Raw genomic sequence first — 12,322 nt, forward strand, 5'->3', positions numbered from 1 at the left:
AAATTAAGTGTTAACGAGCAGTTGGACAGGTGTACCTAATAAAGTGGCCGGTGAGTGTATATATATATATATATATACTTTTTTTTTTATAAAAAATAAATTAAATGAAATTAATGAACTATCTAGGAAACTAGGAGAGGGGTCATGCAACAAATCTGTGATGTTGCCATACTTCCAAGTCTAAGCAATCACTAGAGGGATTTTTATTCTAACTGTTACTAGATCACCAACGCTAGAAAATAAGACCCATGTATCTGAATGTATTTAAAAGGAAGAGGGAGAGAAAGAAAGAGAAATACTCAAAAAGTCTTTGGCTTCACACCAGAGAGAGAGAGAGAGAGAGAGAGAGAGAGAAAGAGAGAGAGAGATAGAGAGAGAGAGAGATAGAGAGAGAGAGAGAGAGAGACATAACGGACCATGAACACCAGATAAAGTGGAAGCGGGTTGTACTTGCAGCCCATCAGAGAGTTTTACACTCTGTGTCTCTCTCTCTCGAGGAATGTTATGCAGTGATGCAATTTGTCCCCTCTTAATTCCTAAATGGCCCCCAGTTCAGCCATAATGAACCCTCTCTTCTCTCAATAGACCTCTCTGTGGTGCACACTTATCTGTTCCAGGGGTTGCCAAAAGGAGGATTAAACAGAAAGAGAGAGAGAGAAAGGGAGGAGAGTGGGAAAAGCTATGGAGAAGGAGAGGAAAGATGGACTCCCGCGGGCACTGTGTGCAGTAATTTTACCAGTTTGAACCATAGACAGTGAAGGAAATGGGCACAGCGACGCCATAGACTTCCACGGAGACCAGTAAAGTGTATTAGAAGCTCTTTCCCAGTGATGGCTGAGCGTTACCGTGCAGCCTCCAACTGAGCTTGATGACAAAGATGTGACATAGTCTCTCTGCATCTCTTTATTGCTCCTGATGTACAGCATTCAACACACGCATCCCTCTATCTCTACGCCTCTCCCCTCCCTCTTCCTCTCACCCTTTCTGTCACTTTTGTAGCCAATCTGTCTGAAAGTCAAGTCTTCTGGTGGCTGTCTTTCTTGGTTTATTTTTTAAAGATTTTTTGGGGCATTTTTAGGCTTTATTTTCACAGGACAGTAGATGAGGGGGAATGACATGCAGAAAAGCACCACAGGTTGGAGTTAAATTCACGGCCGCTGCGTGAAGAATCTCTATATATATAAACCTCCATATATACGTGCGCCTGCTCTACCAACTGAGCTAACCCAGCCACGTGCAAAGAGAAATCTAAATGTTAATTCATATGAATTAATTTGCTACATACCAAAGTGTTTCCAATCCATCAAAAGGTTGCTGAAATATTTTGTTCCGATGCTTTAATGGACCCTCCAGGGGCTTCTCCCTTGACTGTATGGCTCCACTTCCCCCCCGATTGCCTGCGAGCTTCTCCTGACTCTACGGTAATTTCTCTAATGTGCGACAGAAAGTCTCGTGGTTATGACATAATCGTTTTTTTAAAAACGGGGCCATAAAGTGAGATACTAGGTATATTTAGAACATAACGATGGACAAAAATAGTCTTTAAACGCTTCAGATGTAAAGTTATTCACTGTCAAAGTGACGCAACATCGAATGGGAGTCAATGGAATGCTAACAGAATGTGTTTTGATGTGTTAGCCTCAAAATTTCAGCATAGGAGGTACGTTAGCAGCATTCCAGATGCTCGCTTACCCCCTTGGTTTGAACAGCAACAACAGGGTCTGCAGTCACAGGGAATTGATCAGTACCTTTCTGTTTGAGGGGTGTGAGGTTGTAACCAGAGGCGCCGATTTATGTTTTCCTCTGTGGGTGCTCATGGGTACAAGCCCTTTAAAAAAAAAAGTAGTAGCAAATGAACAGCAGCAGACACAAACACCCCCCCCCCCATTAGCTCAATAGTAAAGCCGTAATGTAGGCTATCTTTTAATTCAGTCGAGACAGCGCCACTTCACACAAATACAGAAATGTAATAGGACTGGAGATGAAAAGTTGAACTGCTGCGGAACCGTGATTGCATAATTCAATGCAGCCAAAGTCAAAATATTCATGTGGGGGCCGCATTTGTTACAAATATGCCGCACTTTTGCCGCATAAATGGCAGATTTACTTGCAAAATAATGCGGGGCTTGCATTGTTTCATAATCCCTGCCTTTTCGTTGCAAAAAAGTCACATTTGTCTTAGCAGAAAGTTGAAAAATGTCATGGGAATGTTATGTGTATTAAGTGATGTAATTACATGGCAAGACAAACCACAATTTCATTGCATTTAAATGCATAAACATCCTGCATATTCCATCGCATTTATGAGAAAACGTGCCACATAATCAAGGATTTTTGCCCGCAACAATCACCAAAAAACTGGAACTGGAAGGACTGTGTAACGTACTTCTGAAGCAGTGAAAGACAAGCAGCTGTCCTCCACAGATTTCTGTCTAACAACTCCAAACCAGACCCAGAGGGAGGATCCCAGAGGGGTGTGGACGCAATGCGTTAGCGTAGCAAAGGGTGTTTGTTTTTCAACCAAAACGTAGTAGTGTAGTGTCGATGTAGCCTTAGTCTTCTTTTCTTCAGGAGAGAAACAAGAAAGAGAAAGAGCAGAGGAGAATCTGTCTGCTGTGTGATTTGTTGAGTGAAATACAGAGTCGCTCTTCTTTTAACGACCAAACATGGCTGAGGTCATTATCTTATCTGGATATATTTTTCACACCACTGCACATTTTCCAAATTCAATTTGGATTGATTTCCTTTTTTTCCACCGAGCTGCTGGTTTCTGTTCATGCTGGTGTGAAACGTGGTGTGTAAATTAGCTCGCCGACATTTGAAACTTCCTTCATCTCAGGAATTGAAAAGTGCTTCTTTGTTAATTTAATAATTCTTTCAAAAGCTTGGAGTTATCGCCAACGGTTATTTAATAAAATGGATGTACTTCTCAGAAACCGGGGCGTCGCTAAAGACATCAACATGACTCTTTTTTTAGACATTAAGCCACTTTCATTTCTAATGGCCTAATACTAAATTATAAATAATAATGTGTTGTTACACGTTCAGAGTCCCAAATGCATTATCATTAATTATAAATCATTAAATATAAATCCACAGCTGTTGTGTAAATCTCAATAACTTAAATTAACTAAACATTATTTTGGCAAACCAAGGCCATTGTTAATAATTAAATTCCAACAGATGCAGCCTTCTGAAATCCCTCCTCCTGCTTTCACTTCTCCTTCCATCCTCCTGTTTCATCCCTCCACCTGCCCCCATCTTTAATCCTCACCCCCTCATCTACCCTGCCAAGACACTGTGTTCTTCTTCCCCCTCTTCCCCTCTTCTCTCACTCTTTCTTCCATCTGCATGTCTCAGTTTCACATCTAATCTTGTCCCCGTCTATTGTCTTTTATATCTTTCTCTGTCTTTCTTCTCACCCTGAACTCGACCTGTGGCTTTCAGAAGGAGAGTGACTCCTCTGCAGGGGCGGAGACAGACGGTGTGAAAGATTCCCTAAAAATCTGTACCTCAATTTGGAAAAACATGATGGTTGTAATATTCTATTTTTTAGTCACTTTTTTTTTATTTGTTTAGCTTTTACTAGTCAGTTTTTTAAATGTTTGAGTCATTTTTTCAACACATTTGTAGTTTTGTTTGTGTTTTTATGCTTTTCCCGATGTTTTGCAGTTTTTCTTGATGCTTTCAAGGTCTTTGGCCGCTTTACCAACAATTTCTTTTTCAATGTTAACGTGCCAAATTTCAAGGTTTTTGTCAATTTTTTGAGATGAGTTATTTGCTATTTTCACTGCTTTTGTTGCTTTTGTCGACATTTCTACTGTCAACTTTTTTGTGGCTTTTCCCAGGTTTTGTCACTTATTGTTCTGATTGACTTCCTCATTCTGAAGTCAGAACAAATGTTGAGGATGACTCCTTTTTACTCCTGACACCTAAAGAGAGCCAGAAACTGTCTCTATTTTTTGAGTTACATAACACTGGTTGCTTTGCATTGCTGCATTGATTTGTCTCTGAGAGACTTAGGGGAAATGGCTCTGCCCCTGCTCTCCTTCCAGTTCACCCACCCCCCCGACTCCCTCAGCGCTGTCTGCCCTGTGGCCATGTTAGAAAGCTGTGTCAGGGGTTAGCTTTGGGCCAAGAGCAGCACCCTGTCATTAAGGATGAGTACACAAATGACCAGACTTTCCATGACAACTGGACCCTGAGGAAAAAACCTCAACTTAGTTTATCTGACGGACAGCGAGAACTTTCTTCTAGACCAGGAGTCTTCAACGTTTTCTTTTAAGCCAAGGACCCCTTAGCTGAAAGAGAGACAAAAGACTCCCTACTACATATATTCTATTAAATGAAGTTGCATATTAAACTGGGATTACGTGTATGGTGGGCTAAAGCCTTTACAGACAACCACTTTTCACTCCGAACTCTTAAAATACTGACGCTTGGGCAGTGACTGTCAGAATCAGAGACAACGTAAAAATCCCCCTTCAGCGCGTGTGTAGAACGCACCGGGGCAGAGCAGCAGCTATGTGGTGCTTGAAGATAGCATAGTATTAAGAGCCACAACGGTAGCGAGTAGTGTGAATGAAGTAGTTTGAGTAGTATTATGTTCCGTACCGTCGTCAGTCTGAGGAGCCGTCGGGCTTCATGTGTGCCGATTTGGCATGATGAATCGATTTGGCAGACGGACTCAATGACCAATCTGATTTGTGGAGTGCTAACCAAGATTTTTTTTTTTTTTTTTTATAATTGACTGAAACGTAAGCAAAAAAAATTTTTTTATATAAAATTGAAAAAAACGTCAAGAAAAGTGTAGAAATCCATAAAATGTTTAAATTTCAACCCAGAAAAACACAAAGTTGCAGGTCAACGGGAAAACGACACAATTGTTAAATCCTCCATGAAGTATATTTTGTGTGTGAACAGTGGGTGTGTGCGTCGGTGTGTGTGCGTGTGGGTGCGTGTGGGTGTGTGAGCCATAAATCACACACCACACACCAAAGAGCGGTAGCCAGCATTTGTCCTTAAATGCATCAGAGCTCCCTTTTTTTTTAAATGCACCTTCACTCAACTCCATATTTTTAGTGGAAGGAGAATGAATTATTGTCAAATTAAAATATTTAATCACCCTTTCCTGTTAAAACGAAGATCTCTATCTATCATCCTGTCCTCCCTCAGCACAAAGAAACACAGAAAAGTTGCAGAAGATGCTTAAACAAGACCCTGCACGCTTGCTATTATTTTCTGAACTCTATTTAATATATTTGTCATGACCAGTGATTTGTGTAGAGTAGAGTTCAACTGAGAAGGTGAAAAATTGTTTTAGCTACCACAAGTCCAAGCAGAAAAAATTCAGTGCTGGATGTTGACTTTTAATCTTTTAAACTACTTTTTTTTCTGTTAGGTATATCCCTGTAAAGCGTAAAAAATGCATCATGTATCATATATCACATGCGTGATGTTTTTAATATGAAAAAAGTTTTCTTTACATTAATAAGGACATTTGCACCATAAATACATACAAAAACAAGTCACCAGAATTAGGGAAAGATGTGTTTGACACTCAAAATGTAAGTGGGGGAGCAGCCCCAGACCCCCCCCCCCCCGGTTAAAATGTGCACCCTCCGTTGCTGAAACAGAACCTACGCCCTTGGCTGGCAGAGCAGGAAAGCTCATTCAGAGAGGCATTTCCTGACCGTTGAGCTAATTAGGCCCATCAAGCCTCAGACACACAAGAATAACCCAATCTACTGTAAATGTGGCTGCGCTAATTATACTCGTTAGCGCTCTTGTTTCATTTTTTTTGCTCTCTTTTGTGCAGGTAGCCAACATTTATTCAATGAAAGAGGGAGAGCAGGAAATCCATATCAGTGTTGTTTCATTTCCCCGCCCATTAGGCAGCAAGCCTATTACTAGTGGCTTATTATTAGATGAGAAGGGATCCTCAGTAGCAATCATTTGGGGGATGACGTCTTTCCAAAACAGAGCTGGCCTCAGCGGAGTGCAGGACTGCTGTGTTGTTGTTGTTTGGAGACATAGTATAGTCTTTGGAAGAATGCATGCATGGGTACGGGTGAGGGGAAAATTGTATGTTGTTTTCTTTTTCAGCGATGCATCCGGAAAAAAGCTTAAATCCAGGGGCAATAAAGAACAATTTTAACACAAAGAGAGTATGTCTGTGGTAATCTATAGTGAGCTAAAGAGTTCTGCTCTAGGAATATAACAGCCCCGGATCCAGATGACTAGATGGTCCAAAGTGATGTTAAAATGCAGCCCAGTAGCATAATGATTTAAAAGTTACGTTGAAAGGTTACCAGGTAGGGCTGGATATCGTTTAAAAAGGTTAGATACTGGTACCAATACCAGTACCAGTACCATAACTTTCAATACCATTTCCTACACATGACTGTTTGATGCCGTTTTTAATAAACAAAAAGAAATTACAACGTTACGGCACAAATCTTTAAGTGTGTTTTTCAGCTCGACTACGTGAGCCCTCACGTGATGTAGAGTTTTTGCTGAGTGCTCAAAGACGTGTAATGCAAAACAGCCAATTACAGACATTAGATCTCAAAGAAGCATGCTCATTGGCTCACAGACGCTGATGAGATTTACTCCTTAGGTTTCAATATTGAGTGTTGAATGACGAGGCATTATTCGATACGCGATACTTTAGAGGCAATTCGGTCAATGCATAAAAACTATTGGATTCGGTACATTTGGTACCCAGCCCTGGTGCCAGGCACCTCTGCTTATTATTCTAACTCTCTACCTGTTTGAGTTTTACATCTTCCATCATCATTATGGTGGTTATGGCTCCTCTCCTCAGGGCTGTTGTCAGGGATAATCTCCAGTTTAGACACTGTCGGCAGGACGCTGCAGTTCTGAGGTCAACGGCTACAGCTCCACCCTTGAATTGTGCTTGCAGGAAGAAAGAGAGAAGAAAGGAAAATATGAAGCACAAACACACAAAGATACACATGCTGTGGTGCAAGAAGTATTAGGATCTTTTGCTAAAAGTACAAATACCAAGTAATTAAAATCTCTGCATTGAAAACGTTACTTAAGTAAAACTATGTTAGTATCATCCGAAAAATGTACTTAAGGTGCACTGTGAGTTGACTATGAGAGATGCCTATGATTTGAGACAAAAATTAAATTTTGCTGAAACCATGCCGGAACTCATAGTGCACCTTTAAAGTACTAAACATAAAAGTACTCAATGCAATGATTTACAGTAAAACATTGTATTTTATAAACTAATTCAATTCAATTTTATTCATAGCATGTTAAGACCCTTTACAGAGTAGGCCTAGACCACACTGTAATTTACAAAGACCCAACAGTTCCCCCAGGAGCAAGCATTTGGTTGCAACAGTGGCTGCTCGTGTTTTGTTTGCAGCCATCTTCATTTGAAAGTAACTAAAGCTGTCAGATAAATGTAGTGGAGTAACAAGTAGAGGCATCAAAAAAGAAGGGACTCAAGCACAGTACAAGTACCTTAAATGTATACTTTTGTAGAGTAACTACATTCCACCACTGGACACAGCTTAGACGGAGTGAGATGGAAGCATCAGTCCATCATTTTTTTAATCCCTCATCACGACAGTAATGCTGAAGGGAAAATATGTTTTCATTGGTCCGAACAGGAAGCATTATCGCATATCATCCCTGAAATACACTGGAATGCAGCAGAAGATATAGAGAGAGATAGGAGATAGAGAGAGAGAGAGAGAGAGAGACAGAGAGAGAGAAGAAGAAGACAGGGAGGGTTGTTTGTTATGTACTTTTTATATATGTAATGTTGTCTATCTGTATCGAGTCAGATTTGAAATCATCTGCCTTAATTGTAAAGCACTTGGGTCAGCTTATGTTATGTAATATACGATACATTTAAAGAAAGATGACTTGACAATTACAAAACACACAAAGATACTGCACAAAGACTGAGTGTCTAATAACTAAGGTACGAGACACACAATATTTACACGCATGACAGCATATCTGACCTGTGTCCTTATAGATTTAAGACAGTGTTAGTGAAAGGCACCTTCGATAGGTATGTGATGTATTGTGTCATGTGTAAGGCATTCTTCATACCATTAAATAAATCAAATCAAATCAAAAAACCTGAACGGCAGAATAATCGCATATCATCTCTGACATACACTGGAATGCAGCTGGAGAAGAGGGCGCGAGAGAGAGAGGGAGAGGGAGAGAGAGAAAGAGAGAGAAAGAGAGAGAGAGAGAGCGAGAGAGAGAGAGAGAGCGAGCGAGAGACAGAAAGCGGGGAAACATGGGGGTGGTTAAAGGTCTTGCCAAACCAGCTTGGTTTTGACTTGGTGGTGTGAGAGAAAGAAGCCGGAAGGAAAGAGTTAGCGCGTGGAAGAGGGAGAGAGATAGGGAGGAGAGGAAGGAGAGGGAAACAGAAATCTGCAAAACATATCAGTGCAGCGCCGGTTGTTTTGTACACACACAGACTAGACTCCAACACACACCAGTAACACACTCACATCGCCGCGCAGGAAGAGGAAAAACGGACAAACAGCAGTGACAACATGTGGAGCCAGATGTGTTCAACATCAGCACGCAGTCAGCAAGTATGCAACATATTCTCATGTGACTGTGAGCTGGCCTCAACTCCAGTGACTTTGTAAAGTTTACACAAAATCTGACCCAAAGCAAACACCTTGACTGGCTGATGTCGCCAACAAACACACCTTTAACAAGCAACGAGAGAATAAAGAAGGGAAATGAGTCTCAATAATGTGTTTCGAAATCATAAAAAAACTGCTGTACTAATATATACAACCCAATTCAAATATATGTCAGTATTCAACAGTTGTGGAGGAAGTATTCAGATCCTTAACTTACTAAAACAATATTGTAAAGGCCTGCACTGAACACGTTAGTTAAATAAAAGTATGTTATTTATCTTACTTCCTATTTCTTATTTTTCTCTGGAAGTGTGCACCCCCCCCCACCTCCAATACTGCACTACTTATATTTTATTCCATGTTACATTACTTCTTGTTGACACTATATAATATACTTTTTACATCAAAGTTGATTCTTTAGAGTTATTCTTTTTTTAAATCAAGGGCCCTTGACATAGAAGCTGTCTGCTGGTGTACATCCCTGTCTGAAAATCCCTCTGAGTCAAGTGTGAATTAGGATTTTTTGACTAATAGAAAATAAGATAAACTTTAAATTGATTTGGGTTAAACAGCAACAGAAGGAAAACAACGTCAGCAGTGCAGAAGAATATTTGAGTTGTGTTGTTGCCTCCACAGCTCCAGGCGTGTCCTCTCTGCACCACAAACACTTGGCCCTGTCAGAGGGGAAATCTCCCATAAATCAACATGTGTTAAAAGACACACACACACACACACACACACACACACACACACACACACACACACACACACACACACACACACACATTCATAAATGTTGTCATGTAGCACTTTCTTGACGTTTAACTCTTTCAAATAATTGTTTTTGTCTAGAATATTGTTAATTATAATACTATTCTGGAATGAAGCTTAAAACTCTATTCTGTCATTAAATACATAAATATGAGAATATTTAGTTTGAGAGTATAAACTAACAACTCCACAGTCACAAGCACATCAACAAAACACAGTTTACCAGTAGTCAAGGACAACAGCATTATCCTTTCCATTCTTAGAGCTGACCACAGCAACCCCGTGACAAAACCACATCCTCTGGGTGATGTGCAGTAAGAATCATCACAGGACTGTGAGACAGTTTTAGTAATGGAAGACTCACTTATTCTGACAAGCTCACCATTGGTAGGGCTCAATCCGAGGGCGGGATAAACTGTTGTCTTTCAAATTCCCTCTGCACGCAATAGGATGGCGCTACAACCAACCAGAGCAACGCTAGTTGATAAATTAAACTTTTTCCGTATCCTGTCGGCAAAACTCCGAACACATCTTCATTTTTTAAGAATGGCTTCAGAGTCCCGGAGTCGGGTGTTGCTGCAGCCTGGAGACCTCCCGTCTCATACCCTCCCAGCTACGCGGAACCATTGCAAATCGGAACTCTGCCGTCCTTATGTTTAGCCCGCCCACCGAGTCTATAAACCATGTGATTGGCCTTACCAGAATTTTTTTGCCCAGCTCAAAATCCAACAAAGTGTTGCTTTAATTGCCCCTTGCTGCCACTAAGGTGCGTCTAGATTTCTAGACTAGGATTCACTGTCTCTGAAGTCTCATTTCACAGGGAGTGTATAATGGCCAGGACTATTTGGCCTTTAGAGATATTGACAGTTTCAAACATTTTTCACTGTTAATATTTTATCCATTTTTGAATAATCATATTTATGAGCATGACTCGAATGGAGGATAAGTGGAGGCAGACATGGGAAGAGTTTAAAAAGGAGTCTGTGGTGACAACAGGTAAACTGTAAGTGGTGAGAGGGTGACAATACCAAGTGGAAAGGTTTCCTGCCCATGTCTCAGTTTTCATTAGCCTGATATTAGACACTCACACATGCACGCACGCACACCCACACCCACACACACACCCACACACACACACACACACACACACACACACACACACACACATCCAGCTATCTGGATTTACTCATAAATGCCCCACTTCAGCCAGGCTTAACTAAGTTATTTAATAACCAAGCACATAGTTTTAGCTGACATCACACAGTTTCAGCTAATCTGTTGAAAGATTTGCCGCCTGGCATTGATAGAGAGAAACGCAGACACACTTACAAACATGACAGCAAAGACTACTCTATACTTCAACACTTAGTGGTCAACTAACAAAACGTGTTTAGGTTACATGGGGACGTCGTTTCAGTCTCAGTCCATGCTGATTTCATGTTTGTGTTCCCAGGCTAGGTGGGAAATGTAATCCCTCCAGCCATCTTCAGACTCGGTCTTGAGGTTTCCTCTCACTTGGACAGTCCTGAGTACCCCCGAAGGGAGAACTTGAGGAGTGAACCCAAATTCAAATGCCAGAACTCACTCATCTGGTTCCTTTCAAGTCCAAGCTCCAGATGTCCCTGCTTCAGGCTTAACTTCCTCTCCACTGAGGCCATGGTCCAGTGAGGTCAACAGAGAGACATCATAGGCACAAAAACGGACCTCTCCAATGGGTGAAACTGTAAGGCAAGACCAGGGCTAGCTGAGACCGAGTCAAAACCAAGTCCAAAGAGGTGCAAGTCCAAGTCAAGACCGAGTCCAAAAAAGGTTGAGTCCAAGTCAAGACCAAGTCCAAATGAGAGACATTCAAGATTGTTGAAGGAAAGGGTCAAATAAGGCCACATTATTTACTTAAAATATAAAATGGGAATGTTCCCATTTATTAACTTACGACTTGTCCTGAAGAATCCAGAGTACAAAGAGCTCTCTGACATTGTGTCTGTGGCCTAACTGAAACTGATTAATACCTGATAATTAAGGTATATGATGCAACCAGGTGTATACCAGGCGACCAATCACAACCCTTTTAGACAGAGGTATATTAACAAAGACAGTATGAGAAGAATAAAGTATTTTTTTAACCTTAAGGATGTATATTTAGTAGAAACCCAAAATACAAGTATGAACCTGAAAATAACGTGATGAACCGTGGATGAAATAAATTGACGTATGGCTCAGCATATCTGACGAATCAGAGTCAAACTTTCCAGTTCAACACAAAGTCCATTTACTTTTCCTGTTGATCTCTTAGTCCTAACGTGTTTCCAGTATTAAACCAACTGTAACATCCAGAATCACGAGTAACTAATGCACCAACCAGCACACAGCATGTGTTTTCAGAAACTGTCTACAGCTAACAAGACAAAGATTGGTTCCTACTTATAGAACCGAGTGCTAATTGGCCTCCACACTGGGACTAATTGATATTCAGAGGGTGCTGCAAAAACCCATTCAAATGAAGCAGCTTCCACAGGCATAAGCCCATGTTCGGACTACATGATGTTGTTGATCTTGGAAGATGTGCTCAAATCTGGTTGTGTAATCCTCTCTTTACAGCAGGTTGTTTTTCATCACTACTCCGAGCGTATGAGTGACTGCCCGTACATCTGTGTGTCAGCATGTCTGTGTGTCAGGTGCATTAGGTCTGTCATCAGCTTGGCTCATAAGGCTCTTCTCAAGATTTAATGTGCAACTCAATTAGGATTTGACAGGTGCAGGTGTCAGGTGGTCGTTCGCTGTGTGTGTGTGTCCAAGGTGTGGTTGTCTGCCAACACAAGAAGGATTTCTTTCAGCCTGATGAGACCAGCTTCTCTGTCTCTCGTTTTTTTTTTTTTTTACCACACACGCTTTCTTTC

At 41.0% G+C, this 12,322-nt stretch overlaps 1 long non-coding RNA gene across 1 annotated transcript in view; it reads right to left on the reverse strand.

Moving 5' to 3' along the window:
* Positions 1-1,527: 1,527 nt before the first annotated feature.
* Positions 1,528-12,322, reverse strand: part of LOC117953149 — a 15,806-nt gene continuing 5,011 nt past the window's right edge. The window contains exon 3 of the long non-coding RNA XR_004658571.1: positions 1,528-1,540. This is a non-coding gene — a long non-coding RNA (uncharacterized LOC117953149). The remainder of the gene's footprint in view (positions 1,541-12,322) is intronic.

Source organism: Etheostoma cragini, chromosome 11 (assembly GCF_013103735.1).
Source record: "Etheostoma cragini isolate CJK2018 chromosome 11, CSU_Ecrag_1.0, whole genome shotgun sequence".
Taxonomy (NCBI): Eukaryota; Metazoa; Chordata; class Actinopteri; order Perciformes; family Percidae; genus Etheostoma; species Etheostoma cragini.